The sequence below is a fragment of the Bos indicus genome, chromosome 24 (assembly GCF_029378745.1).
Source record: "Bos indicus isolate NIAB-ARS_2022 breed Sahiwal x Tharparkar chromosome 24, NIAB-ARS_B.indTharparkar_mat_pri_1.0, whole genome shotgun sequence".
Taxonomy (NCBI): domain Eukaryota; kingdom Metazoa; phylum Chordata; class Mammalia; order Artiodactyla; family Bovidae; genus Bos; species Bos indicus.
The window spans coordinates 58,484,652-58,495,467 of NC_091783.1; positions in this window are offsets into that span (position 1 = coordinate 58,484,652).

Below are 10,816 nucleotides of genomic sequence, written 5' to 3' on the forward strand. Positions count from 1 at the left end.
AAAAATGAAGGACATGGTAAGACACGTGTATATAATCATATACATACAGCAGTATACATATGCAATCATATATATGTATATACATGACACAACAGACATATATATTCATATATGTAAACATGTTTTCTTTCTTTCCAAATTTTCTCTTAAGTCCAGAAAGATCACTGTTACCTGCTTTGATGCTTTCTCTTACTTCCTCTGTTCACAAAACATTATGAAACAACCACCACAGCAGCAGCGTCATCCCTGTGCACCCATGTCATGGCAGACTTTCATCATCTTTCCTCCGTTTTGGGGGAGAAGTCCATTCCTGGGCTCTGTCTGCTTCCTTTGATTTAAAGAAATAGTGCAGAATTCAGAGCAAGTTTTAGTTGCAAGGATTCAAGTGGCCACAAGAGGGCAGCACCTGAGAGACCAGGGCAGGGCCCCTTGTGTTTTATTTGTAACTTTCTGTGGCACAATTTGTTTTTAATTGGGGGATAATTACTTTACAATATTGCCTTGGTTTCTGCCATACACGAGCATGAATCAGAATAAGTAAATATATGTCCCCCTCCTTCTGGAACCTCCCTCCCACCTCCCACCCCATCCCACTCCTCCAGGATGTCAAGGACACTGGTTTGAGCTCTATGGGTCCCATACACCAAACTCCCACGGGCTGGTTTACATAAGTGATGTATATGTCTCACTGCTTCTCTCTCAGGCCGTCCCACCCTCTGCTTCCCGTGTCCACAAGTCTGTCCCATGTCTGCGTCCCCACGGCTGCCCTGCGAATAGGCTCATCAGTACCATCTCTCCAGATCCCATACGTACCTGCTCAGCTCAGTCCAGGCGCTCAGTCGTGTCCGACTCTTTGCGACCCCAAGAACTGCAGCACGCCAGGCCTTCCTGTCCATCACTGACTCCTGGAGTTCACTCAAACTCATGTCCATCCAGTCGGTGATGTCATCCAGCCATCTCATCCTCTGTCGTCCCCTTCTCCTCCTGCCCCCAATCCCTCCCAGCATCAGTCTTTTCCAATGAGTCAACTCTTCGCGTGAGGTGGCCAAAGTACTGGAGTTTCAGCTTTAGCATCAGTCCTTCCAATGAACACCCAGGACTGATCTCCTTTAGAATGGACTGGTTGGATCTCCTTGCAGTCCAAGGGGCTCTAGAGTCTTTTCCAACACCACAGTTCAAAAGCATCAATTTTTCAGCACTCAGCTTTCTTCACAGTCCAACTCTCACATCCATACATGACCACTGGAAAAACCATAGCCTTGACTAGATGGACCTTTGTTGGCAAAGTTATATCTCTGCTTTTTAATATGCTATCTAGGTTGGTCATAACTTTCCTTCCAAGGAGTAAGCATCTTTTAATTTCATGGCTGCAATCACCATCTGCAGTGGTTTTGGAGCCCAAAAAAATAAAGTCTGACACTGTTTCCACTATTTCCCCATCTATTTCCCATGAAGTGATGGGACCGGATGCCATGATCTTCATTTTCTGAATGTTGAGCTTTAAGCCAACTTTTTCACTCTCCTCTTTCACTTTCATCAAGAGGCTTTTGAGTTCCTCTTCACTGTCTGCCATAAGGGTGGTGTCATCTGCATATCTGAGGTTATTGATATTTCTACCAGCAATCTCAATTCCAGCTTGTGCTTCTTCCAGCCCAGCATTTCTCATGATGTACTCTGCATATAAGTTAAATAAGTAGGGTGACAATATACAGCCTTGACGTACTCCTTTTCCTATTTGGAACCAGTCTGTTCCATGTCCAGTTCTAACTGTTGCTTCCTGACCTGCATACAGGTTTCTCAAGAGGCAGGTCAGGTAGTCTGGTATTCCCATCTCTTGAAGAATTTTCCAGAGTTGATTGTGATCCACACAGTCAAAGGCTTTGGCATAGTCAATAAAGCAGAAGTAGATGTTTCTCTGGAACTGTCTTCCTTTTTACATGATCCAGCGGATGTTGGCAATTTGATCTCTGGTTCCTCTGCCTTTTCTAAACCCAGCTTGAACATCTGGAAGTTCATGGTTCACATATTGCTGAAGCCTGGCTTGGAGAATTTTGAGCATTACTTTACTAGCATGTGAGATGAGTGCAGTTGTGCGGTAGTTTGAACATTCTTTGGCATTGCCCTTCTTTGGGACTGGAATGAAAACTGACCTTTTCCAGTCCTGTGGCCACTGCTAAGTTTTCCAAATTTGCTGGCATATTGAATGCAGCACTTTCACAGCATCATCTTCCAGGATTTGAAATAGTTCAACTGGAATTCCATCACCTCCATTAGCTCTGTTCATAGTGATGCTTTCTAAGGCCCACTTGACTTCACATTCCAGGATGTCAGCCTCTAGGTGAGTGATCACACCATCGTGATTATCTTGGTCGTGAAGATCTTTTTTGTACAATTCTTCTGTGTATTCTTGTCACCTCTTCTTAATATCTTCTGCTTCTGTTAGGTCCATACCATTTCTGTCCTTTATCGAGCCCATCTTTGCATGAAATGTTCCCTTGGTATCTTGAATTTTCTTGAAGAGATCTCTAGTCTTTCCTATTCTGTTGTTTTCCTCTATTTCTTTGCATTGATTGCTGAGGAAGGCTTTCTTATCTGTGTTAATATACAATATTTGTTTTTCTCCTCCTGACTTACTTCACTCTGTATAATAGGCTCTAGGTTCATCCACCTCATTAGAACTGACTCAAATGCATTCCTTTTTATAGCCGAGTAATATTGGAACGCATCAGAAGCTTCCTAGGAAAACTGAATACGTGAACTGTGAATTAGAAGCTCAGAGTATTCATGGTTTCCAGCCTACTAGGAAGTTTAGATTGTCAGAGAAGGCAATGGCAACCCACTCTGGTGCTCTTGCCTGGAAAATCCCAGGGACGGAGGAGCCTGGAAGGCTGCAGTCCATGGGGTCGCTGAGGGTCGAACACGACTGAGTGACTTCACTTTCACTTTTCACTTTCATGCATGTTGGAGAAGGAAATGGCAACCCACTCCAGTGTTCTTGCCTGGAGAATCCCAGGGACAGGGGAGCCTGGTGGGCTGCCGTCTCTGGGGTCACACAGAGTCGGACACGACTGAAGCGACTTAGCAGCAGTAGCAGAGGACCAAATTAAGGTTTCCACTTAATCCTTTTGGAGATATATCTATTATTACTAATCTAATATAGCTCATATTTTTCAACTGTAAACAACTGATCTCCACTGCCTTCTTCCTGAGAAAGTTGAAATGAAGCTAATGTTTCACTTTTTTTCGGGTGTTGATATGAGCACTGCCTGTCAGGTTTGACCTCACTGTCCTTGCATCTTTTAATACTAATTGCATCAGAAACTGCCTGGATGTGCCCTCCTCCCTGCTTCCCACCTCACTCAAGCCGAGGGAAGAGGCTGGACCTCCATCCTTGGTGGTGGAGACCTCGTGGAGGGCGCTGGTGTTCCCGGTTTGAGGATGGCTGGGGGAACCACTCAGATCCAGGCTCATCTGGGAGCTCTAGGACCTCTGATCAAAGCTGACTGTGGGGACCAGCCCAGGGATATCACAGAGCCAGGGAAACATGAGACCCGCACCCACCTAGGGGAGGGAGAAAAGGTTCAAGTGTCTCTGGGACCATTTGGGATCAGACGCTCAAGACTTGGTGCCCTCGGGCAAGGACCAGCCCTCAGACTGACTTCCACAGTCTCTCTTGAAAGCTTCGCTGGTGCCTCTTTGGGTCTCGAATGGAGTCCTGCAACCTTGACGATGAAGCTGTCCTTGGTACCACAGGGAGACAAAACTGCAGCGTGACCTGGGGCACTGGCTAAGGCAGAGCCTGTCTGAGCAGGTCCGTCTCTCCAGCCTGGTCCCTGAAGCAGTGCCACCACCCAGGAACGTGTTAGAAATGTAAATTCTCAGTTTCCACCCAGACCAGCTGCGTCAGAAACTCTGGGGCTGGAGCCCAGCAATCAGTGTTTGCACAGGCCCTCCGCATAATTCTCACGCACGCTCAAGTTTAAGACCTAGCAAAGGGATATTTACGTGGGAATGTTTGTGGTTGCAAAGCCAGATGAGGCTGGAAGGAAATGACAGGGAAAATGAGAGTGAGGATATAAAAAAAGAGAGTAAAAACAGAGAGGAGAAAAAAAGTCAAGCAAGCATAGAGCCTCCCCTCTCAGCCGGGGAGTGTGAGAAACGGTAAACTGCACCTGCTCTAGAGTATTAGACAACTGAGGGCCCATTCGGGCTTCCCAGGTGGCTCGGGTGGTAAAGAACCCGCCTGCCAACGGAGGAGACAGAAGAGACACGTGTTCGATCCCCAGGCTGGGAAGATCCCCTGGAGCAGGCCATGGCAACCCACTCCGGTGTTCTTGCCTGGAGAATCCCAGGGACAGAGGGCCACAGTCAAAGGGTTGCAAAGAATCGGACGACTGAAGTGACTTAGCACGCATGCGTGGCAAATTTATTTGGCGAAAAACAGCTCCTGGGGTAGTGACATTTTGTTCAGCTAATATCACTGCTCTCAAGGCCTCCAAAGCACGTAGAGAAATTGGAGAACGGATGAAAATCTTTAAGGTCTACCAAACACCAAAGCCTTCCCCAACACTGTGTACTTTTCCAAGTGAGTTTCTCTTTATTGGGATTTCAGATTATGGAAAGGTTATCTGTTTCCTGTTCGCAGAGGAATTAAAACACAGCGAAAGCGAGGCGAACACACTGGTGCGTGCCGTGTGCTTTCCTCCGTCCGCGGGCTACGCCTGGCTGACCGCCGCTGCGGAGCCCAGGGGACGATTCTGAAGTCCTTCCCGAAAATGTCGCCCGGAGCCCGGGAGGCTGCAGCTGACGCGGACGGCTGATCAGCGGCTCCCCTGGAAAGGAGAGCGTTCCCAGGGCGACGGGTGATCGCCGCTTCTGGGTGTCCGGAGCTCTCGCGGCCGGAGCGGCGTGTGGCCGTCTCGGGCCTCAGTTTGGCTTTCTGGAAAGGGGTAACTGAAGGGCGTGCGGACCTCGGACACTCGCTGTGCCCTCCTGTTCATTTCTATTCCTCTTCTCCTCTCATTACTCTGCTGGCTCTTTCGTGTTCAACAGCGCTGTCTGCGCCTCGAATTTCTCTCTCAGATCCACACATTCAGTGCTGTTGTGTAATCTTAATTTTCATTTCATCCAGAGAGCCACTTCCCTGTCTTGTTTGAGCCCCAGAGAAAGTCGGCGGTGAGAATGAGTAGAATGGGAAGCTGGAAGAGCTTGGTTGTGGAGTGACCCACCATTGGTAAAGTTACCATGTACCAGATGGGACCACCTCTTCTAATCTTTCCAAATAGGTACTGAGCAACATTCAAAGTGGATGCTGTTAACATCCCCAGTGTATATGGAGGGAAGTGAAGTTCAGAGGAGTTGCGTGAGTTCCCCAAGATCACACAGCTGGTCAGTGGAGGAGCTGGGATTTGGGCCACTCCGCTGCCCCCAGGGGCTACGCCCTCGACACCCCCGCTCTTGGTACTTGAAGTCAAGCTGCAAGAAGGAGATGAAACAGCAGGTGTAGGAAACTTGAAGTTAAAGCCCCAGCTGAAGGGAGGGAAGTGCGCTGGACCTCTCTCAGCCAGCCAGACCCCCGCCCCGCCCTTCTCCACCCCCGCCCCGCCCTTCTCCACCCCTGTCCCGGTACTGCTCCTCTGGGAGTGGTCCGGTCAGATCAGAGGGGTCAAGAGGAGGCCATGTTTAGAGGCTGAAGCTCAGACTCAGAAGCTGCCAGACGAACCTGCGTGCAGGCAGGTACGGACAGAGCGATGAAAGAGGCCCTCCTTCCCCGCTGCAGTCCCAGACCACCCGGCCCCTGCACCCTGAAAAACAGCAGAGCCAGCTGCGAGGCTGCAGGGACTGGGGGACAGCCCCAGGCTCCCCTCAGAAAGGGGGGCTCTTTTACTTCCACTCGAAACTCCCTCTTCTGCCCTCTTCTTGTCTTTCTCTCTAATTCCCGCCTCCCTCTGCTCACCTTTTCCCTCTTTGTGAGAAAGCCTGCTATTCATCCACCAACATCCATGTTCTCTTTCATTCATAACAGACGCATAATAGCAGATACTTAATATCAAGGTGGGGATGTTAGTAATGGGGGAGGCTATGCTTGTGTTGGGGGCAGAGAATATACGGGGAATCCATGTATCTTGGCTTAAGATTGCTGTGAATCTAAAACTCCTCCCAGAGTCCTTAAGAAGAAGGAACATGCATTCTCAATTTAGAAAACTTGGAAAGATTGATGAAACCAAAGGAAATAAAGTCACTCACAATTTTATTCCCCAAAGTGGTGGAGAGATGACTTTAACATTTTGGTGTGTGTACTTCTAGGACTTTTTTCTGTATAGATATTCATTTCCCCCTAAACAAATTTAAATGTGTTTAAAGTTGCTTCCAGAGCAGTTTCATCACTGCGTGTCCTATACTCACGTTTTAGTCGTTGATCTTGATGCTGCAAAACGAACGCTAGCTCTGACAGCACGTGGCAGGAAAACTCTTTGGTATTTAAAAGAAAGTGTCTGTGGCTCCACCAGAGAGGAAAAACCCCTCTATAATAGCAGGCATATAAGAAAAGTAAAGTTGTTATCTAAAAAAGTTCTTTAACAGACTTGTAACTGCCAACCAGGAGGAGGTGGTGGGGAAGGGATGGGTTGGGAGGGTTGTTGGTGTTCAGTCGCTCAGTCGTGTTCGACTCTCTGGGACCCCGTGAACCGCAGTACACCAGGCGCCAGGTCTCCCTGTCCATCACTGTCTCCTGCAGCTTGCTCAAACTCATGTCCACTGAGTTGGTGATGCCATCCAACCATCTCATCCTCTGTCGTCCCCTTCTCCTCCTGCCTTCAATCTTTCCCAGCATCAGGGTTTTTTTCCAATGAGTCAGCTCTTTGCATCAGGTGGCCAAAGTATTGGAGTTTCAGCTTCAGCATCAATCTTTCTAATGAATATTCAGGGTTGATTTCCTTTAGGATGGAGTGGTTGGATCTCCTTGTAATCCAAGGGACTCTCAAGAGTCTTCTCCAGGGGCTTCCCTGGTGGCTCAGTGGTAAAGAACCTGCCTGTCAATGCCAGAAACACAGGTTCGATCCCCGATCTGGGAAGATCCCACATGCTGCAGAGCAACTAAGCCCGTGCCCCACGACTGTTGAGCCTGTGCGCTAGAGCCCGGAGCCACAGCTAGTGAGCCCACGGGGCATGTGAAGCCCACGTGCCCTAGAATTTGTGCTCTGCAGTGAGAGAGGGCACTGCAGTGAGAAGCCACACACCGCAACCAGAGAGTAGCCCCCGCTCGCCAAAGAGGAAAGACCACACAGCAACGAAGACCACACCCAGCCAAAAATAAAGCGATAAGCATCAGTTTTGAGGGAAGCAGATGCAAACTGTTATATAGGGAATAGATAAACAGCAGGTCCTCCTGGTGAAAAGTGAAAGTGAAGTCGCTCAGTCGTGTCCGACTCTCAGCAACCCCATGGACTATAGCCCACCAGGCTCCTCCATCCATGGGATTTTCCAGGCAAGAGTACTGGAGTGGGGTGCCATTGCCTTCTCTGCCTGGTACCACAGCAAACTATATTCAATATCTGGTGATAAACCATAATGGAAAAGAATATGAAGAAGAATGTATATATGTACAACTGAATCACTTTGCTGTACAACAGATATTAGCACATTGTAAATCAACTATATTTCAATAAAATAATTTTAAATGTAGCTTACCAGAAACCATGTCTATTTCTTTAACACACGTGCCAATACAAGTACTTAGCACTTCCTGACTCAACAGTTAGAGACAGACATGTTTGCTCCATGTAATCCAGGCAGAGTCTGCCTGGCGGCTGGTGTTGTGAGTAGCCATTTCATCTGCTCGTGGTTACCTGCTCCTCTTGAATTCAGAGGCAGATCAGCTCTGAGAGGATGCAATTCCCAGTGTTTCTTTGGTTAACCAGCTTACTTGCATTACAGTGGTTCTATGCCGTGTCCTATTAAACCATAAAAGGACACAGAACAAGCTGCTTAATTCTCTGGCCCGTGGATGGGCAGGGAGCTGCTGAGGTACCTGAGATCAGGGGAGGGGGCAATGCGGTCTCCTTTCATCCACCCACAGAAATGAGTCTCACCAGCATCTCACAACCAGTGTCTAATGGGGTCTGCATTGCTCCACCGCCACAGGGATAGAACTTTCACTGGTTGCTGGGAGCAAGAGAGTGGGCTTGGTAGGCAAGATGAGGGCTGCTTTCCAGAGGGGAGCGGAGGAGGGTGATATCTTTATCAGGCGTGGAGGTGAGCCCATCAAGGTGGTCACAAGGATGGAAGGCCCGCCGTCCACCTGAAGACGTGCTAATCCTTTTAAGATGGACTCTTTGATTTAAAACTCAACCCAGAATCACTGCTATAATTTCCATAATTCCGATGAAGAGACTGAGACTCAGAGAGCAGAAGTAACTTGCTCAAGATTACACAGCTAGTAACTGGCAGAGACAGGTTTGAACCAGGGTTAGCTGATTCCTGGGGACTTTGCTCCTAATCTGAATTCAAACAAAGTATAGAAGGCAGTCCTTAGCCCGGTAGATTTCAGGCCCTGAGAACAAAGCTGGTCATATGCAGATGGAGGCTGTGGCCCATTAGAAAGCCACGTTCCCCCTAATTCCTGCCCCTTGGCCACAGGGACACCCCCTCACCGGGACTGGGGCCTGATTTGGAATAAGGCTGGTGGCTCACTCGGGCACACGGGACTGCTCCCAACACCCCTGCGTGGCCTGGCTGAGGGCTAAGGCGGGGAGGGAACCAAGGGGAGACTGGTGCCCATGCGCTGCCTTCATCCCAGACTCTGCCCTTTCTCCACGCCCAGGCAGCTGCCTTTGCCCACCTCCCCTCTCCATAGCCTTGGCCCTTCCTTGAGAAAGGGTTCTTCATCTTTTTCGCTGTGTTGGGTCTTAGCTGCAGCACGGGGATCTTTGGTGTGGCTCAAGGACTTTCTATCTAGTTACAGCTCGCAGGCTTAGATGTTCCAAGGCATGTGGTATCTTGGTTCCCTGACCGGGGATCAAACCCACAGCCCCTGCATGGCAAGTTGGATTCTTAACCACTAGGCCATCAGGGAAGTCCGCAAGAAGAGTTCTTGAGAAGTTCCTCTGATGGGCTAAATGTTTCCTTAGGATCACGGCCTTCTTGTTTTTCACTTCCGGGGACTTTTGTCTGTTCCACAGCAGCGCCCCCAATATGGTGCTGGGACAGTGGCCAGGCTTGTCCCTGGGTTCCTGACCTGCCTCTCCCAGGCCCCCAGCTTGGCCAGGATTCCTCTTGTCTTTCAGCTCCTGACTGTCCTGCCTTCCTCCCCAAAGCCCCTGTTCTTCTCAGGCTCTGTCTTAACTTTCTGCCTTGCTTGCCTCAACCCCCTTCTTTCTCATGGATTCCTGGGTGTTAGTCTGATTTCTAGCATCCCATTGCTCATTAAAGAGTCTTTCTAGAATCTGTAGACTGAACAGGGGTATCAAACCAGGGACTGGCACCCTTGCTGGGGTCAGACGTATAGAGTGGTTGAAGGAGAGAGTCAAGCTTGGGTGTGGAAGGTCCTTGGTTAGGAAGGAAATGTCAAGAGTCAGTGCAAAAAACCTGTGCTAAAAAAAAAGAGCAAAATCCTCAGCCTGAGAAAAACCCCAGCCAGGAGCCAGCTGGGGCTGGTGTGGATGCAAGTGAGAAAGCACGTGTGTTGAATCTGGATAAAATGAGGAGGGACAGCTGCTGAAGTTGGGTGGATTCGGAAGGCCTAATGTGGTATCATCTCGTTCCTAAGGGAACGAGACCCCTGATGTCGCAATTGAGAGTTCTCAACGAAGATCAAAGATGCCTTGTGTTCCAACTAAGACGCGGAATAGCCAAAGAAAAGGCTTCTGGTCAGCCTGCTGACCTCTGGTACAAACAAGCGCCTCATTCCAGACCATTCAGCGAGCACCTGAAGACTGATCTGCCTCAGCTTCTTTCTCCCAAGGCTCTCGCAGGTCCTGACTCACTTTGGTCCTCACTGCATGCTAAATCGCTTCAGTCATGTCCAACTCTTTCCAGCCCTATGGACCGTAGCCCACCAGGCTCCTCTCTCCGTGGGATTCTCCAGGCAAGAGTACTGGAGTGGGTTGCCATGCCCTCCTCCAGGGGAGCTTCCCGACCCAGGGATGGAACCCTCAGCTCTTCAATCTCCTGTGTTGGCAGGCGGGTTCCCTACCCCTAGCACCCCCTGGGAAGCCCTTGGCGCACCAGCCCTAGAATGAATACACCTGTCCTGGGACAGAGCAAGGGCAGCAAATCCACGCCAGACTCTGGTGTCCCTGCTGCAGACTGTGAGGCCAAGGCAGCCGGCTGGGTGGGAAAGAACGAGTCCGGAACGACACGTTAAACAATCCTGTTCTTCAACAGAAGACCCGCTGGGAACGCGGAGGTGGCAGTGGGCGAACTGACCCCAAGACTCTGTTTTCTGCACCTTCTGCGTTCCTGGCACAGGGGATGAGAAGAGGCAGGGTGAAGACCAGCTGCTGCCAAGCTCGGTGATCCGTGCCAAGTGCAGCAGGCTTAGGGGAGGGTAAAGGGCTCCCCAGACACAGCTACCTGGTCTCCAGACAAACAGGTGATCGCAACACAGCTTCGTCCCTGATTTTCACCACCTGGACCTTGTTTGCCGTTTGCAGAGGTTGGTCTTTCTTAACCGCCATGCTTCAATTCAGGAACACGCTTCAGGCTAATAGCACTTCAGCTGACTTCGTGGAGACTAACAACCTTAGAATATTGTTGCTTTCTCCGCCAGCTGAATAACCGGAATCCTGTATTAGTACAAAGGCCTCTAACCAGCAAG